This window comes from Euprymna scolopes, chromosome 38 (assembly GCF_053919585.1).
Source record: "Euprymna scolopes isolate OS-2025 chromosome 38, ASM5391958v1, whole genome shotgun sequence".
Classification (NCBI taxonomy): domain Eukaryota; kingdom Metazoa; phylum Mollusca; class Cephalopoda; order Sepiida; family Sepiolidae; genus Euprymna; species Euprymna scolopes.
Genome location: NC_136519.1, coordinates 57733422 through 57751331, shown reverse-complemented (window position 1 = coordinate 57751331; position 17910 = coordinate 57733422).

Below are 17910 nucleotides of genomic sequence, written 5' to 3'. Positions count from 1 at the left end.
AGCTAATGTTTAAAAAATGACTTTGTGGCATCAGCTAGAATCGAAACGAAACCCTTTAGCATTCCAGCCGCGTTCTCTATCAATATTGTTATTGAGAGAAAGATAATAAAGGCCTTATATTAAACGACTTAGAGTAATTGATTTATGTGAGCATGCGCAGAAAGAAGTAAAAACATGTAGACCAGTTGAAATGAACATTTTGCACTTCAACTTGCTACTACATGTCTGTACGCGTTATTTATCAACCAAAACAAAGATTTTACTCCTTATAAACCACCCTTCGTGCATAATTACTATTTCCATTAATTTCACTGTTATGTGACCAGTAGTTTAAGAGTTTATCTTTTGTATATTTACACATATACATACATCTACTGTTTTATTTATATAGATTGAAATTACATTTTTAAAAAACTTACTGCATATTTATATAGTAGATTACAGATTCATGTGTAAACATGTAAATCATAGCTAAAATCAATCTAAAAAAAGCACTTTGTAAAATGGAATCGAATTATTGCTTGTATAAAATTGGGGATCTTATTTGTTACTCTATTGCTTCCAGCGGATGATTTAATCGCGTTGTGACAACATCCATTAAAACAGAGAACAATGAATGACAGCAAAAAAATGTTGTCATTTATGATACCAGAGAGAGAGGGGACAAAAATTATTTGATGATCTATCAGGAGACATATCGTTGACAGTGTCTTATAGATTACGTCACAACTTATGCGGTAATCCATCATACCAGAGAGAGAGAGAGAGAGAGCGAGAGAGAGAGAGAGAGAGACACACACACACAGAGACACAGAGACAGAGAGAGAGAAAGAGAGGGAGAGGAAAATAAAGTTATGGCGTTTTATGTTAACGTCAGGTGTGCAAAATTGTTGTAACTCGTTATGTGTACGTTGCTGTCGATTTGCTTTTTATCAGAATTGACGTCCATTAAATGACGCTTATGCAGTTTGTGCTCTTATAGGAGTGTTGACATTGACGTAAAATTTCTCTCACGCATTCTCTCTCTCTTTCTATCGCCTGACTGCACAATTTCTCGTATTTTCATAAACTTGTCCAAACAAGCACTCTTATCCGATTTATTTACCTACGCAATTTTAGAAGTTGTTCAACGACGCATATTTTTAATCTCATGTGGCATTTTTTTCTGAAGGAAGATGCAAATCGACCAGGACCAAAAAGGTTGTTTTTGTCTATAGTGTTCTCTTATTTTCCTTGTTTTTCTTTATTATTTTCAATTTCTTTTGTTTTACTTTTTCTTCCTTTTTATCCTGTTTATCCTTCTCTCACATTTTTTCTAATTTTAAAGTCAACGATTGAACACTTGTCTTCTATGCCTATACACGTAACATATTCATTCAGTTTTATATGCTCTATTCTATTTTTTCCTTATTTCTATCTTTCATTGTCTATTAATTTTTTCTTTTTATATTTCTTCATATTTTCTTTTTTCCGCTCTTTTCCTCTCAAATCAAGCTTGTTACTCTCGTTCCGTTTTCCCTTTCTTTTATTTTACCGTTGTGTCCTACTTTATCGCTTTCTTTGTTTTATTTTTTCTTTTGACTTTGAATTTTAATCGTTGTATCTTGATATTCTTCTTGTTTCATCTACATCTTCTATATATTTTTTATTATTAAATTTGCTTCCGCCATTTATTTTTTCGTCGTCATGTTCTTTTATTTTTCGTCTTTCTTTTTAGTGTATTTTACTGTAATTTTCGTTTTCATGAATGGATTCATAACTTTAGTAAAGTAATATTTTTAAACATACAACATCAACAAAATAGACAAAATAAAAACAAAAACTACAAGAAAATCTCGAAGTTTTACTTTATAATCCGGTTATAATCATGTGATCTTTAGTGCCATTACTCTACGCAACCATAGTCAATCAATTTAAATTTAAGCATGTCAGACCAGAGAAAGCTATTGCAACGTGACGAACAGGCTATATTGAATGTTACCAAGACAGACAAACTGATAGAAATAGTATATGATAAAAAATGTTCGTTTATTTATCTTCCTACGACGATTATAATATGTGACACAGAGGAACGTAAAATTTGATGAGCCAACGTCCTAAAGGAAGTGCATTCTGGCCTTAGCAACTCCTTCAGCAATTTCCTCTAATGGGGAGCTTTGGGCGATTACCAATAACTTAACCCTTTTTTAAACGGCGGAGGAAAAGCTTAGGTAATGTACCTAAGATTTTTCTCCGCCCTTTAAGATCTTCTAGAATTTCACAGAATCAGTAACATACCGCAGTTAACAGAGGAAGGGACATTTCAAGAATAGACGCTTTGGAGTCGAGGCAAAAACTTTAGCCGAGGAAAAACTTTGTGTTGTTTTGGGAGGTGACCCTAGAAAGAGAAGCGTTCGATGGGTTGCATACATGCAGATCGATTCCAGTTGATGAATGTGGGACTTTGTACCATTGTCTGTTGGAATGCATAATTTTATCAGAAATATATGCAATAATATCGGTCAACACATTCGAGGCAATAAACAATGGTATTAGTAATATATTCTCTTAATGAAATAATTAAAATTTACTTTTAGGTAGTGCATATCTGAACACTGGTAAATGTACTTATAACATTAATTTTGAATAAGCTCTAGGTAAACAACATTTTGTTTTTGATCTCTAACAGGTGTGTAAATGTAAAGTTTTTCAGGACTTCCAATGCGTGAGCAACCGCCATAAAAACGGGCTATGAGAAAAGTAAGGTTTCTGAACATTAAACTCAATAACTTTGAGGCTTTTCTTTAACTTTATTCATAAACATGGCAAAATTGTTTTTATTAGAAATTGTAAACGCTTGAACTGAAATGGCATGTCTGAAGAATAAGAGGAATCTGAGGAATTAACACATTTTCGTTTTATAAATTTCTAGTTCTCATAATGGCTTTCAAAACAATAGTTTTCAAAGACATTATTAAACCTTCCAGGGGTAAAGAATGTTCATATAAATCGTTACAAGCAGAAAGCGAAACAGCCGGTAAATAGAAAGAGCAATCATTTTCTTAACCACCAACATCCTCACTATATCCACGTGCGTTCACTAATGTAAAAAAACATAGTTGTATTTTTAAATCCAGAACTGTTTCTTAGTGTGAAGTAAAAACAAAATATTATTTTATAGATCAGCTGGTTATGTTTTACTCGCTGTCAGTGTGTATATATCGTAGACAAACGACAAAATTAAATTAAACATTTATAAAGACTGAAAACGCATTTTTAACGATGTCGTAGTGAATACATAACACACCAGATAAACAGAAATACAAGGAAAGAATCGAAGCAGAAATTGCCTGGGTTGGTAACAATTACACTTTTTTTGTTAGTTTGAACGAGATACAGCACAAAAATACAAGGACACGTGGAATGTTCTTTCTAAAGGTGACTTGAAACAGAACCCCTTGTAGTTGCTGGTCAGGAACATACACTAAATACAAATGCAATGAATAAAAACATCTATTGGAAGGACTGTTCTGATAAGGGCAGGTTGTGTGGTATATCTCTTGAAACAGTATCCCATATTGTTAGTACGTGTTCTATACTTGTTCAAAAAGAATGCAAGCGTAGCCATGACAATGTTAGTAAAATCTGCACTGGAGTCTGTGCCACATCACCCAGAATGGCTAGTGAAAGTAAGGAAGTTAAGATTCTCGGTGATACATGATTCAGTGTGACTGACAAATAACGCATACGAAACCAGATATTCTAGCTGTGAATAAAACGACCAATGAGTGACAAAATATTGATGTGGCTTGCTCAAACGACATCAACTTAACAGGCAAGAAGAATGTGAAACTATGGAACTATCAGAAACTGAATGTGGAGATTGCTAGATTGTGGAATAAGAAAACTTCCATCGTGCCAATAATCATAGGTGTGCTTGGCTCAATTCCTGATGATCTTATGCAACAGTTCAACTCCTTGGAAGTCAGATACAATATCACCGTACTCCAGACGTCTGTTCTGCTTGGCTCAGCAAAAATCCTACGCCAAGTGCTTTCCATGTAATTAACTCTTTGTCTATCCTCGCTAGCCTTGGAGTAAAAGCCGTTCTTGAGAAAAAAACTTGTTTGAAACATCATAACAGTATGAAGTTAATGGAATAATAATAATAATAATAATAATAATAATAATAATATTAATAATAATAATAATAATAATAATAATAATAATAATAATAATAATAATAATAATAATAAAATGGAGCAGCAATTCTTCTCAAGTTTTGTTCAGGACTTAGGAAATGCGGTAGAAAGAGTTTAGAAAGTTCTACGAGAGAATCCCTTCGAAGGAATATAAGACCTTTAGTACATAGAAGGGACGGGGATTAAAGGTCTGGCTAGAAGATATAGAAAGGTACTTTAGAGTAGTCTGGGCGGTCGACGAAGACAAATGGCAGGCAGCTCTTCTAGTGGGATTTGCTTTTATTTCCTTTCACGAAACTGGCGTTAGATATTTTCCGACCCTACTCAAAGACTCTATCAGGTAATTAGTACATAGTGACATTTATAGATATATACAGATATATATTAGACGTAAATGTGACCTGTTAAATGGCAACAAACAATTATTTTTTCTTTGATTTCATTCAAAAACAATAACTGTGACATGTTAATACATTACTTTTGCAAGATTTAAATATATATCATTGTTACTATAATCAATAGGAAAATTATAGTATATTTATATATATATACATACATACGTATATATATATATTAAGTTTGTTAATAAAGAGTAGATTGTAGTATATTCTTGTTGACTTAAACCATCCCTCCCCCAAAGGATAATGTAATACTTTCAAGGATTTATCATGACAACAAAACAGATACTACACTATCTACTAAAAACGAATGAGGTTATTCCTCAGATGCTCTCATAACAAAAAACCCGACACTAACAATAAAAAGTCAATTTGCCGTAGAATAATATTCTAGAGTATTTAACACCCCTTTATTCATAATAATATATATCCGTCTGGCACTATTTAAGCAAGCGATTTCTGCTCTTATACGAAGAGCACATTCACAGTTTAATCGCTCGTAGTGAACATCGGGACTATTCTACTTTAATATTGTGACCCCTAACCAGGACCACAACATTGGCGACGTAAGGATTCAAAAATAAAAACCTACAAGGATCTACTTTGGATAAGCAACCAACTTCTGGCCAACAAACTCGTATTTCTATCTTTTTTGAAACAGTAAATGGTGGTTCCACAAAGTGTTTTCAAAGACAAAAAAAGCTACCTAACCTTGGCAAAAGTGTATTTTTCAAAACCCTGTGAGTAGAAAAATACAACGCTTTCTATTTCTAAAAATAATTCAGTAAATTTATTTCTAACGTGCAATGGTATTTTTATTGTCTCAGAATTGTTTTCCTTTATCCAAAATATTTATTTGTGAACTGTTTGTTAAAAGTGAAGGTTTTTTTTTTGTTTTAATCACAACGAGAAAAAAAGGAAAAAAGAAACTAGTTTTTTTCCTGGTGGGCTGACTCAATTTTTCGCTTGTGCAAATATCGTAATTTTTCCTGTTGGCAAAAAGCCATATTTGGTTCACAGTATATATTTGAAAAACAAAGCTTTTTAGTGTGACCAAAAAGTTCTCGGTTGATAGCTACATGATTTCTTTTTCTTTGTAAAACAAAGAAAGAAGGGTTAAAATATATATCGGCTGTACGATGGGTTGGAACCGCATTCATTCCATTACTACAATTCAATACAAAAACGCAAATACGCGACTGGATTTCTGCTTTCAGATCATTTATTATTCGAAATTCTTCTGGACGCAAAATGCTTCGTATTTTTTTTTTTCGAGAGAGAGGAAGTTAAAATAAATTCTCCATTGTCTTGTTTTCTCTGTGAAAAATTGAACATTTCTTTCTGTTAAAAGCACACGCATGATTTTTTTTCTTTTCATGAATATTAATTTTGCTTATCTTCTTCGTAAAGTCGCGGGTTTTCTAGTTATCATTTTTGTTATATCCGGTTTTGACGGTATATAATAACATGACAAAAAAAAACGTCAGTGGAATGTGTAACAAAAGAAGATTTATTCGTACTTCGAAATAATATACAATACAAAATGGCTGCTCGCCTTGAAGTTGATATACGCGTAAATGAAGGTAAAGGAAAAAAGGTAACTTAACGTGTGTGAGCGGAACGCTCGTCCTGGGAGCTTGGTTAATCCTGACTACACTTGGAGAGTGTAAGACGCGAGACGGTCGCGCTAGTGCGTACCACTTGACTGCCCACAACACAATACAAGACGCTCTTTTATACACCGTTTCGTATCCGGTGCTATCCGTAATTATGTCCCTTATAACACCTCCCCCTGAAGCTGAAATCTTCCCGATTTTAGCTTTAATATCGCTTCCGTTTAGGATCAGGACTTAAACGCCTGACGACTTTCCTTTTACGTGTGCTCTTCCTTTTGGTCAGTTTCCTTTGGTAAATAATTCTGTCCAGCCCGTATGGTAAGTTCATGGGATACATTCATGTGTCCGTGTATACCCATCGGTTTTGGAATGTCAAATGTGTCACACAACGTTTCCATTTGGGATTTCCTCTGTATTTTCTGAAATTCTGGAACGGATTTGATTAACATGTCTTTTACAGACAAAACTGGGACCTTGAATAGTATAAACCATATTCCCAATTCTTTTCTTATAATACCGTCCACCCAACGATTTCTTACATTCTGAAAATTTTTTAAATAAACTTTATCTCCTGTGGAATAGCACTTTACATTAACGTTTTCTTTTCTGGCAACTTTCTTTTTATCTGGTAGGAGTCTATCGAAAATGGATCTAATTTTTCTGGCGAACATAAGTTCTGCAGGCGATGAATTTACATCATTGTTTGGATTTGGGGTTACTCTGTAGATCGCTAGAAATGTTTGTATTGTTCGCTCATCTGTGTCAATGTTCATGTTTTTCTTTAATGCCCGCTTAAACGTGTCCACAAATTTTTCTGCCAACCCATTCGATCTAGGATGGTAAACAGGCGTCGTGATGTGCTGTATATCCAGTGAGTTGCAGAATTCTCTAAATTCGTAACCTGTGAATGCTGTACCATTGTCACTCACTATGGTCTTTGATACACCAAACCGGCTGAAAATTTCGTCAAGTGCACTTACAGTATTCCTTGCTGTTGGATGTCTGATCTTGAATATCTCCGGCCATTTGGAGAAAGAGTCCACTACAATTAAGTAAAAAAAAAAGCTTTTAGGGGTTCGGCATAATCAATATGCAGTCGTGACAAGGGCAAGTCCGTCTTCGGCCACGGGGTCGTTTTTACAGGCGGATCTCTGGCTGCTAACTGACATTCTTTGCACGCTTTGACACAGTTTTCCACCTCTTTATCAATACCAGGCCAATACACGTAACCTCTAATTAGGGATTTCATCCTTGAAATGCCAGGATGACCTGTGTGAAATTCCTTTAGCATTCTTTTTCGTAATACCTGTGGAATTACGATTCTATCAGCATACATGAGTACATCTTCGCAAATGGAAAAAGGTGTAATTTCTCTTGCCATCTTATTTCTTTCCGTCCGTCCTACTTGATTTTTCATTTTCTTTATAAAAGCGTCTTTTGCAGCTTCTCTTTTAATCTCTTCTAGAGTTACCAGGAGCTCACGGATCATACTGCACATTGAATTTGAGCATTCGCTTTCATCTTTAAGAGCTGCACTTACCGTCTCTTCGAAACTTTCATTTCTTTTTGGAATCAACCTTGACAGTGCATCCGCATGTCCTAACTTTTTTGATGACACATGCTCCATCTTAAACTGATAGTTTAAGAGAGTTACAGCCCATCGCTGCTATCGATTTGCGGTATGCGTAAGGATGCCTTTCTTCGATCCAAATATCGTGATTAGCGGTTTATGATCCGTCTGTAATATGAAGTTTCGTTCATGGAGAAAACGGTTAAACTTTTTGACTCCAAATATTATCGAGACAGCCTCCTTTTCAATCTGGCTGTAGTTTTTCTCAGCTGCAATCAAAGTTCTTGACGCGTGAGCGATTGCTTTTGTTGTTCCATCCTCATACTTGTGGAGTAATGCAGCACCAACTCCGTAATCACCGGCGTCCGTTGCTAGTACCATCTCCTTTTCTGGATCGAAATGTGCTAATGCCAGATCTGGTAGTAAACATTTCTTAATTTTCTGGAAAGTAGATTCACATTCCTTTGTCCAATTCCATCTACTTCCTTTTATTTAGTAGCTCGTTAAGAGGAGCTCTCCAAATTATGTACATTAGGGATGTATATCGCATAGTATTGTACCAATCCCAGAAATGACTGTAGTTTTGGTACTGAGTCTGGGGCAGGCATCTTATCAATTGCTTCGGTCCGTTGTGGATCTGGCCTTCGTCCATCTTCGTCAATTATTTGACCCAGGTATTTGATCCTTTTCATGAAGAAATCGCATTTCTCTGGACTCAATCTGAAACCAAACACCTCCATTCTCTTAAGTCCCTCTCTGATGTGCTTCTTGTGCTCTTGCAAATTACCGCTCTTTATCAAGATATCGTCAAGGTATGCCATCGCAAATTCCAACCCTGCGAGCATCGTATCCATTATCTGTTGAAACAAAGCAGGGGCGACCTTTAAGCCAAAAGTAAGCCTCTTTAGTTTGAATATACCCTTATTGGTATTAATGCACAGGTACTTTGAGCATTAATCATTGACCTTGATTTGCAAGTACGCGTCTGTGAGGTCCATCTTGGAAAAATTGTTTCCTCCGTTTAGTTTTGAGAATAGATCTTCTGCTGACGGAAGGGGATAATTGTGGTCCTTTAAACAGTCATTCACGCCTGTTGAGAAGTCCGCACATACCCTGATTTTGTTATTTTTTTCTTCACATATACCGTCGGGTTGGCCCAATCCGTATGGTCAACTTTTTCAATAACCTCTAACTGTTGAAGTCTTTCCAACTCCTTCTCGATTGCGTCCATCAATGAAAAAGGTACGTTTCTTTTAGGTTTGAACACTGGGGTGGCATCTTTCTTCACTTCAAATTTGGCTTCTACTTTCACACAGTGTCCAAGTCCTTCAGCAAAAACACTTGGAAATTCTGCTTTTACATCGTCCAGAAAGTCTTCCACTTGGTTCGCTTTCTCTGTGTTCAACCTATTACAAAAAGAATTAACTGGTCGTTCCCATAAGGTCCCAATCCACTCCAAACAGACTTGTCACGTTGCACCTTAGTTCTCCTTTAAATTCCAACTTTTCGCCGCACACACTCCTCGCCATCTTGCTGGTTTCCATTAGTTCGGGTCGACCGATCCTTCTCCAGATATCATCATCTATGATGCTGATGTCCGCACCACTATCCAGGAGTAATGTTACAGGGTGCCTATTTATGTGAACACTGACATACTTACGCCTTTCGCAATTTTTCTCTTTCCTTGTGCGAAGCGCATTCACTTTGTCAGTCTTTTGTTTTTTCTTCTGGTCACAGTACGTTCCCTTGTGGCCTTTGAATCCACATTCGTAACATATCTTATTCCTGAACCATCAGGTCTTTTTGGTGTGTCTCGTACTTCCGCAACATTCACAATTTTGGTACTTGTGCATTCTAGGGGTCCTTTGTTCCTGGGTCTTGTACGTTCTAGGCGTCTTTTGTCTGTTTACATGTACCTTGTAAACGCTTTTTTCTTCAATACGGGTGTTGTCTCTCTTGATATTAATGAGACGTTGACGTTCCTCGGTAACTTTATGTAAAGTTATATTTGGGTTCGACTCCATAATTGTCAGGATCCGGGATCTGATATCTTTGTCCCTTGGTGCTGTGAGTCCCTGTACAAAGATCAAGCATTTAAATAAATCCCCAGAAATTTCATTTAATTTAAATGATTCACATAAGCAATTTACAGTACAAGTATACTCTAGATCGTCTTCAGATTCCGATTTCTGTAAATTTAAATATTTTTATCTAGAGTGGAAAAGGTTATCTCGTTTATAAAATATTCTAGATAAAGTATTGACTGTCTATTCAAAGGTCACTTCTTCCGGTCTTTTGGGTAAAATTAAGTTAGCATACTTAGTGTTTTCGTCAGTACCCAGTTTTTGGAGTAGCAGCGTAACTTTTTCTTCGTCGGTCCAGTCCGAACACCTCTTTGTAAAAACTGTTTCATACCTTCTATAGTATGCTGGAAATGTTACGCCAGTATCGGGAGAGTAGTGAAATTCCGACAAAGAATTTGAAATACCCTCTGCAGAAAAATTCTTTTGTTGAGTCGACATTTGGCGTTGAAGTATTTTTGTTTGTTCTTGTTGTGCCTCTAAAGTTTTTTGTGTCATTTCTTGCTGTTGTTGTAATTGTTGTTGCAGCTGTTGTTGTTGCACTAAGAATTATTGTGTTATTTTTGACTGTTCCTGAACGCTAAGAGTTAGCACTTTCGTCTACTCAGCCAATTGTTCCATTAAAAAAAATGTCTTTTTAAAATTTACAACAATGATTCCACAAAATTTCGTAAGTATACGTTTTTCGCAAATTAGCGACAAGTCTTACAAGAATAAATGTTTCCACCAAGTTCATACCATTTAGCAGTAGTAATTCTGCCTCAACGTAATTTTACACAATAATACTTTTCAAATTTACACAACGAATAATGCCCGAAAATGACCAAACTGTTTTTCAACAAAAATACGGTTGCACGAAAGAAAAAATTAAATTATAACAATAGTCTGTTTAATTTAGAGAAAAAAAATCGTAAAAGTTCTTTCTTTTCTTCCAAAAAAACGTAATCCAAAGGTGCCGGGTTCGAATTTCGTCTGCGTTCCTCACATATTTTTTTCTTCAAAAATATAAATAAAGTTCACTTTACCTTGCCAATATCTTTCAAGTACAATTTTATTACCTTTCCGTGAGTTCATATCGGAGAAATCCGTACTTTATGTAAGACAATTTCGAATAGTTCTTTTAATACGGTAATTTATCTCTGTTAATAGATAAGAATCATTCTCGTCGCCAACTGTTATATCCGGTTTTGACGGTATATAATAACATGACAAAAAAAACGTCAGTGGAATGTGTAACAAAAGAAGATTTATTCGTACTTCGAAATAATATACAATACAAAATGGCTGCTCGCCTTGAAGTTGATATATGCGTAAATGAAGGTAAAGGAAAAAAGTTAACTTAACGTGTGTGAGCGGAACGCTCGTCCTGGGAGCTTGGTTAATCCTGACTACACTTGGAGAGTGTAAGACGCGAGACGGCCGGGCTAGTGCGTACCACTTGACTGCCCACAACACAATACAAGACGCTCTTTTATACACCGTTTCGTATCCGGTGTTATCCGTAATTATGTCCCTTATAACAATTTTTAAACTCAGTTTTGTCTGTTGAGTCTTTATATTTCAAATTTGAAGAACTTTCAAGGCAACTAGTTGAAATAATACGGTTACAACAGACTCAGACTTTAGAATTGCAGAAACAAAATTAAGAAGAAAGGGAAGAAAAAGAAAGAGAAAAAAAGAAGAAGAAAGCGAAAGGAAAAAAAGAATAGAAAGTGAAAGAGAAGACAAAAGACAAAGAGAAGTAAGAAGAGAAAAAGAAGCGAAAAGAAAGAAAGCAATTCAGCTAAAAATACTGGAAATGCAGTCATAGGCAAAGACAAAATTGGAACTATTAACTATAGTAAAAGCGAAAAAAGACAGAAACGAGTCAGACAAGAATGTTTTTACACAAACTGCGATTTGGTCAGCATTAGAAACATTTCACTATCATCCTGAAGATGATTGGACTTTTGAAACATATTTTCGCGGATTTGGTGATGTATTCAGAATTGATTGCAAGTCATAGAGCGAGCAGAAAAAAATGGAAGCTGTAGAACATAAGTCCATAGACTACATCATCCCTTAACATACGAGCGAATTGTCCTTCGACCAGACAATGAAATCTTTGATGGAATTATACTGTCCAAAAATCAGCTTCTCCAATAAAAGATGAAGGTGCATCAACTTGACGACATTTACTTCACTCGTAGACACTGTGACGACTCCGGAATCCTGATTTTTATTTAAAGCTTCGTGTCGACCAATGAATCTAAACTCATACGCCGGGCACTTAACGGATTGAAAAAGGAACCAAACATAACACTTCAACAATTGGCTGAAGCATGCCAAAGAATCATCCTGGAGAAGCAAGACTCCAAAAATATAGAAAAGGCAGTTGTAGCACACATCAGACAGGTATGAAGGAACGAAAAATTTTACTCTCCAGAGAGTCAAGCGAAAGCAAAACATGACCCTCGGGAAAAATCTCAAAACAAACCTTAGTTACTCATGCCAAGGATGTGGAGAAATCCACTGACAGAAGGATTGTCATTACTGGTTCCGGAAATGTGATCAATGCAGACGCAACGGACACAAAACTTCACATTGCAGAGCAAAATGATGCACAGGAGCAACGTAAAAACAATAGGGACTCAAACGGAGGACGGAAATGTACGTGGCGATAAAAATGAGAGACAATAATGTTAGGCTTCAACTTGACAGGGGTTTAGATTTGTTTATCATAAAGCATCATACTTGCTGCAAAATCAAAAAACCGAAGCTGATATGAACCAAGAAAGTGACTCGTTCAATAACTGGAGAAAGAATAAGGTTGAAACGTTGAAGGGAAAACACTGAATCTCAATGTGGTTTTATTAAAAAAATACTAATAATCTTTTTGGGACAAACTGGATAAAAAAAATTGAACTCTAGGACTCACCCATTAGCGATTTTTGTCAAAAGGTGAATAACCTTACAGCCGAAGCTGAAAAACTAAAGAAAGACCTGAAGGAGAGTTCCCCCGAGGTTTTTTTCGGACAAACTAGGCCGCTGGATTAAAATGGAGGTCAAGTTCAAGTTACTAGAAAATGCCACCCCAGTTTTCAAAAAGAAACGCAGCATACCGGAAAGATCGACGTAGATCTAGACAGACTCGTCAAAGCAGGAATTTGAACCCCAGTCGATTATAGCGAGTGGGCTGCCCCAACCGTGTATGTAAAGAAAACAATAAAACGATATTACAGTCAGTGCTGACTTCTCGACCGGGTTAAATGCCGCACTTAAGTTTAATTACCAGCCCCGAGGAAGTTTTTTACGAAACTAAATGGAGGGAAATATTCTCAAAAATAGATCCGAGTGAAGCAAACCTACAGATTTCTGTTGAGAAAGAAAGTCCAAAACGTGTGCATTACCACTCACAAGGGACTATTTAAGTTCAATGGGTTAGCTTTCGGGATCAAAGTCGCACCATCTATCTTTCAACAGATAACCGACACGATGTTAAGCAGCTTTGTTTTTTCCATCTGATACCTGGACGATATTATAATGAAAAGCGAATATATAAAGCAACATAGAAATCACGTTTTTTCAGATTTTCAAAAAGATAAACGAGTACGGATTTACACTTAAAGACACAATTTTTTCCTCGACAGATAATAGATAGGAATGGTAGACGGATCGATCCAAAAAGGTCCATAGCAATAAAAACTATGCCTGAGCCACACGAAATAACAAGACTGCAAAGTTTTTAGGCTTAGCTAATTACTATTAAGCCTTCATTCCTAATATGCACACATTGCGTGCATCTTTAAATGAACTTCTGAAGATAGACAAGGTTTAGAACTGGACCATGAAATGCAAGAAGGCATTCGAAAAGTTAAAAGAGGTGCTGACATAGGAGCTATTCCTGACGCATTACAAGTCAGATTTAGACAATATCGTGCCAGTGACGCGAGCGCATATGGAATCGGCGCGTGTAACTTGCCTAAAATGTCAGACGGTTCGACGAAACCGATAGCATACGCGTCGAAACCCCTACCTCCTGCTAAAAGGAATTATTCCTAGATAGAGAAAGAATCCTTAAGCAAAATCTTCGCGGTAACAAGATTTCACAGATTTTCCCATGGACAACATTTCAAACTTCAAACGGACTACAAGCAGCTGATCTCTATCTTTGGCTCACACACATACGGTAAATAGGTTCTAAAGATGGGGAACAATCCTACTAAATTATGACTGTCATATGGAGTTCCTTCCGCCAAAGAAATTAGGACATGCAGATGGGCTATCCTGGTTAATACTAAGAAATGGTGAACCACTTGAAGACTCGGTGATGGCATCAGTACGATCAGAGAGAGCTCATAGTTCGTCCATATGCGAAATTGTGAAATAACTTTCCGGCACTCTGAATGATATTAAGAAAGAAGCCGAAAGCGACGATTTTATGAGAGAAACAAAGGAAGAACTGCAGTCTAATGTACAAGTAACAGAGGTTTTCTCAACTTGCGACCAGGTATTATTATATAGGGAGACATTAGTTGTTCCAGCACCCCCCCCCCCCAAAAAAAAAATGAAAATCTTAAAGGATTTTGACACAGGACTCCTGGCGCCACCAGAATGTCTATATGTGTACTGGAAAAATATGGGCAAGGATATTGAAGAAAAGGCAAAAGCATGCAGAAGATGTGCACTAGCTGCTAAAGCGCCACCAATTCAATTCAGCCCAAAGCTGTCTAATGGTCACGGATACATATGGACTACATGAAACAACTTCATAGTAGTAGACAGCTTCTCCAAGTGGCCTGAAAACAACCCAACTACTGACTTCACTATAAAAACTATTCATGAGTTATTCACACGGTTCGGAATGGTCGACTGTTTAGTGTCAGATAACGGCACTCAGTTCATATCTGGGGCTTTAAAGACTAATGGGGAATTCCAAGTTGACCACATCATAACTTCGACTAATCACTCCAGGTCAAACGGACAGGCTGAAAAATTTGTGGACACCTTGAAGAGGGCTTAGAAGAAGCAAAGGATACTCCGTCCGAAAAGGCTTTGCAACAATTTCTTCTAACAAAAAATACGCCATACCAGATGTTTCCTGCGGAAGTGATGTTCGCGAGAAAAATACAGCCAGTCTTTATTATTGGCAAAACAGGTAAAACCCGTAAAGACGAGTGTTCGCAAGAAGAATTACATACCGGGAGAGAAAATAGTCTTCCAGATGCACAAAGATAATAATACTTTCTGGAATCAAGGAACAATCAAGCACAGGATCGGCTGTATGGTCTACTTGGTGGAAGCACCACATTTCACACATAAGAAAAATTTGAACCAGATACGCAAACGTATTTCGAACGGGTTAAGTGAAACTGAAGCAGAAGAAGAGACGTTGGATCTTCTGTATAACGCATTTGACCTGGAACCCCCTCAAACTAGTACCGAAATACGTCGTTCCAACAGAAAAAGGAAACTAACTTGGATGTTAATTCGAGAAAGAAAAATTATATTTCGGGGAAATAAATTTCCGGAGGGGAGGTGTTCTGGGTTAGTTAATACTCCTATATTCATGATAATATGGATCCGTCTGGCACTGTGTAAACCAGACATTTCTGCTTCGAGTGAAGAGCACACTCACAGTTTAACCGTTAGTAGTGAATACTAGGATTCTTTCACCTTAATATTGTGACCCCTAACCAAGACCACAACAAATAGAAACATAAGAGATACCACAGTAGGTCATGATTGAAGCAGTGAATGATCGTAAATTATTCTGAAATCGTATAGTAAACTGAGGTAAGTATTACAACATAGTTTTATTTTACTCAGACAAGTGGCAAATGTCCAGCAGTAATTATTCAGCCAAGCGAGAAAATTATCTAATATCCACTACCTTAATTTAAAGCAAATACTCCATGACCCTTAAGTCTGCTTATCCTCGATGACATGGGTATGTGTGTGTTTATGCATCCCTTCATATTTAGTCGTGAAGTGGGACAATTGTCTAGTAAATAATAAGGGTGAAATCACCTCCGATAATACTTTTGACTATGTATCTTATTTCATATCTGCTTGCATTAAGGCCACTTTTGTTACATGTTTATAGATTTCATGTTCTCTCGTTTGCTCAGCACACACATTGCCGTCCGCTTTTTTCCTGATAATTTCTGCTAAAATCTTGTACTGAAATTAAATTCCGACAAGCATTTCTTTATAAAACTAAATGTAATTGCTTTATTAGACGCTTAGAACTTTAGGTTTATTTAGTCGCACCGCTAATCGCATTAACATTAATTGCTTCATAGTTGGTTATTTACATGAAGTGTTAAATGTCTTGTCGTAGTAGTGGTGATCATCATTCAGAGATAGATACAAAGGCCTTAGTATTTTATAACGTTACATCCGCGTACTCGTAACACACATTTTCATCGCGATCTTATTTTCCACAGTCATTGTTAACCTTTGTGAACCTTTTATTTAGTACGGTTTCTACTTCCAAACCTTTCATATCTGCACCAGTGTATATGTTTACTAGATAACTCGTTTATTTTAACTATTCAATTTCTATGAAATATCTACCTAATATTTCGTTTCATCGTGTGAATGTTTCGAAACAATTTTCAATATCTGTATACTTGGCCAACAGTAAAAAAAAGTTTTCGTTATGCCATTTCACTGTTAATGAAACTAATGGCAATCATAATGTCTTTTTAATATTTTTTACAGACTGCTGAAAGAGTTCTATATTAATTACGAAGAGCAATGATTTATGCTTCATGGCTTCTGTTCTGTTTTGAGATTTTCAGGCTTAAAATGAATTGAATTCATTAGCAAAGCCGTAAAATCTGAGGGAATTAGCATTTCAATCAAGAGTTCTTCGCTGACGACGCTATACGAAATGGATCAATTACGATTCCAATACAGAAAAGAAGAAAGATTTAAAAAATTACTGAAGCGTACATAATTTATAGTGTCTTCAACGAACGGAAAAAGGTGTGCTCAGAGACATGCAATCACATCCACTCTCTCTCTGTCTCTTTCTCTGTCTCTCTCTCTCTCTCTGTCTCTCTCTCACGCACACACACACACACTTACACAAACACTTATACACAGACAAACGCACGGACATTCTGCGGTTACCTGCACGCAAACATGCGTCGCTTTCTCATGCATACGCTAAGTGAATGGCATGTGTCTGTTGCTTCCGTGAATATGCGCTTGAATAGCGTTATACGCTTCATGAAGTCATTTCAAATGTCCATTTAACGTTACATCTATTATCTAAATAGAAACATGTATCATGTATCTATTATTGTCTTCAGAAACATTAGACAAACATTTAAATGTCTTTGTTTGTGATGTTTATCTTTCAGGATAAAATCGAAAACTTTTTTTAAATTCATAATTATTCTTCAAATTCTTAAGTGAAAATTTGAAAAACTTGGATTATTCAGATTAAAACGCTCGTTTTGATTGTTGTAGTGTGACATCCGACTTTTTTCGGCTGCATCGTTTTGAAAGTTGGGAAAATGGACCGATGCGAATTCTTGGACCGCATTCTACATAGACATATGGTGCAACGGATAAATGATGTCATTACAATCGATTTTAAGTGATGGTCTTAGTATTGGATGTAAGTCTTTCATGTTTGATCAAGAGTGATGTTCATTCATCAAAGAATCAAAACATTTCGAGTCTTCATAAAAAACATGTTTTTTTACGCAGACAAAAATACGAAGTAAACAATTTGCAACGATAGATAAACTGATATAATGACAACCAAATCAATTTTTCACAGATCTTACAATTTTTATAGCAAATATTATTCCCTTCTACCGACTTGAATGACACGACTTTCTGGAGTGGAGCTGGAAAAGGCGAAAGTATGAACTTGACTACTTGGTGAGAATAAGAATATCAAGCAAAGGTTAGTGGTACAGAAAAGGTTAGTCCGTGGGGAGTCGTCTCTGTACGACAACCGGGATAGCTCTCATTGAGCGGTCTAGACTTACACATTATATGACTAATGGACAAGTCCATCTTAGCGATTATAAGGGTGTGTATGTCCCCACAATACCCACTCCC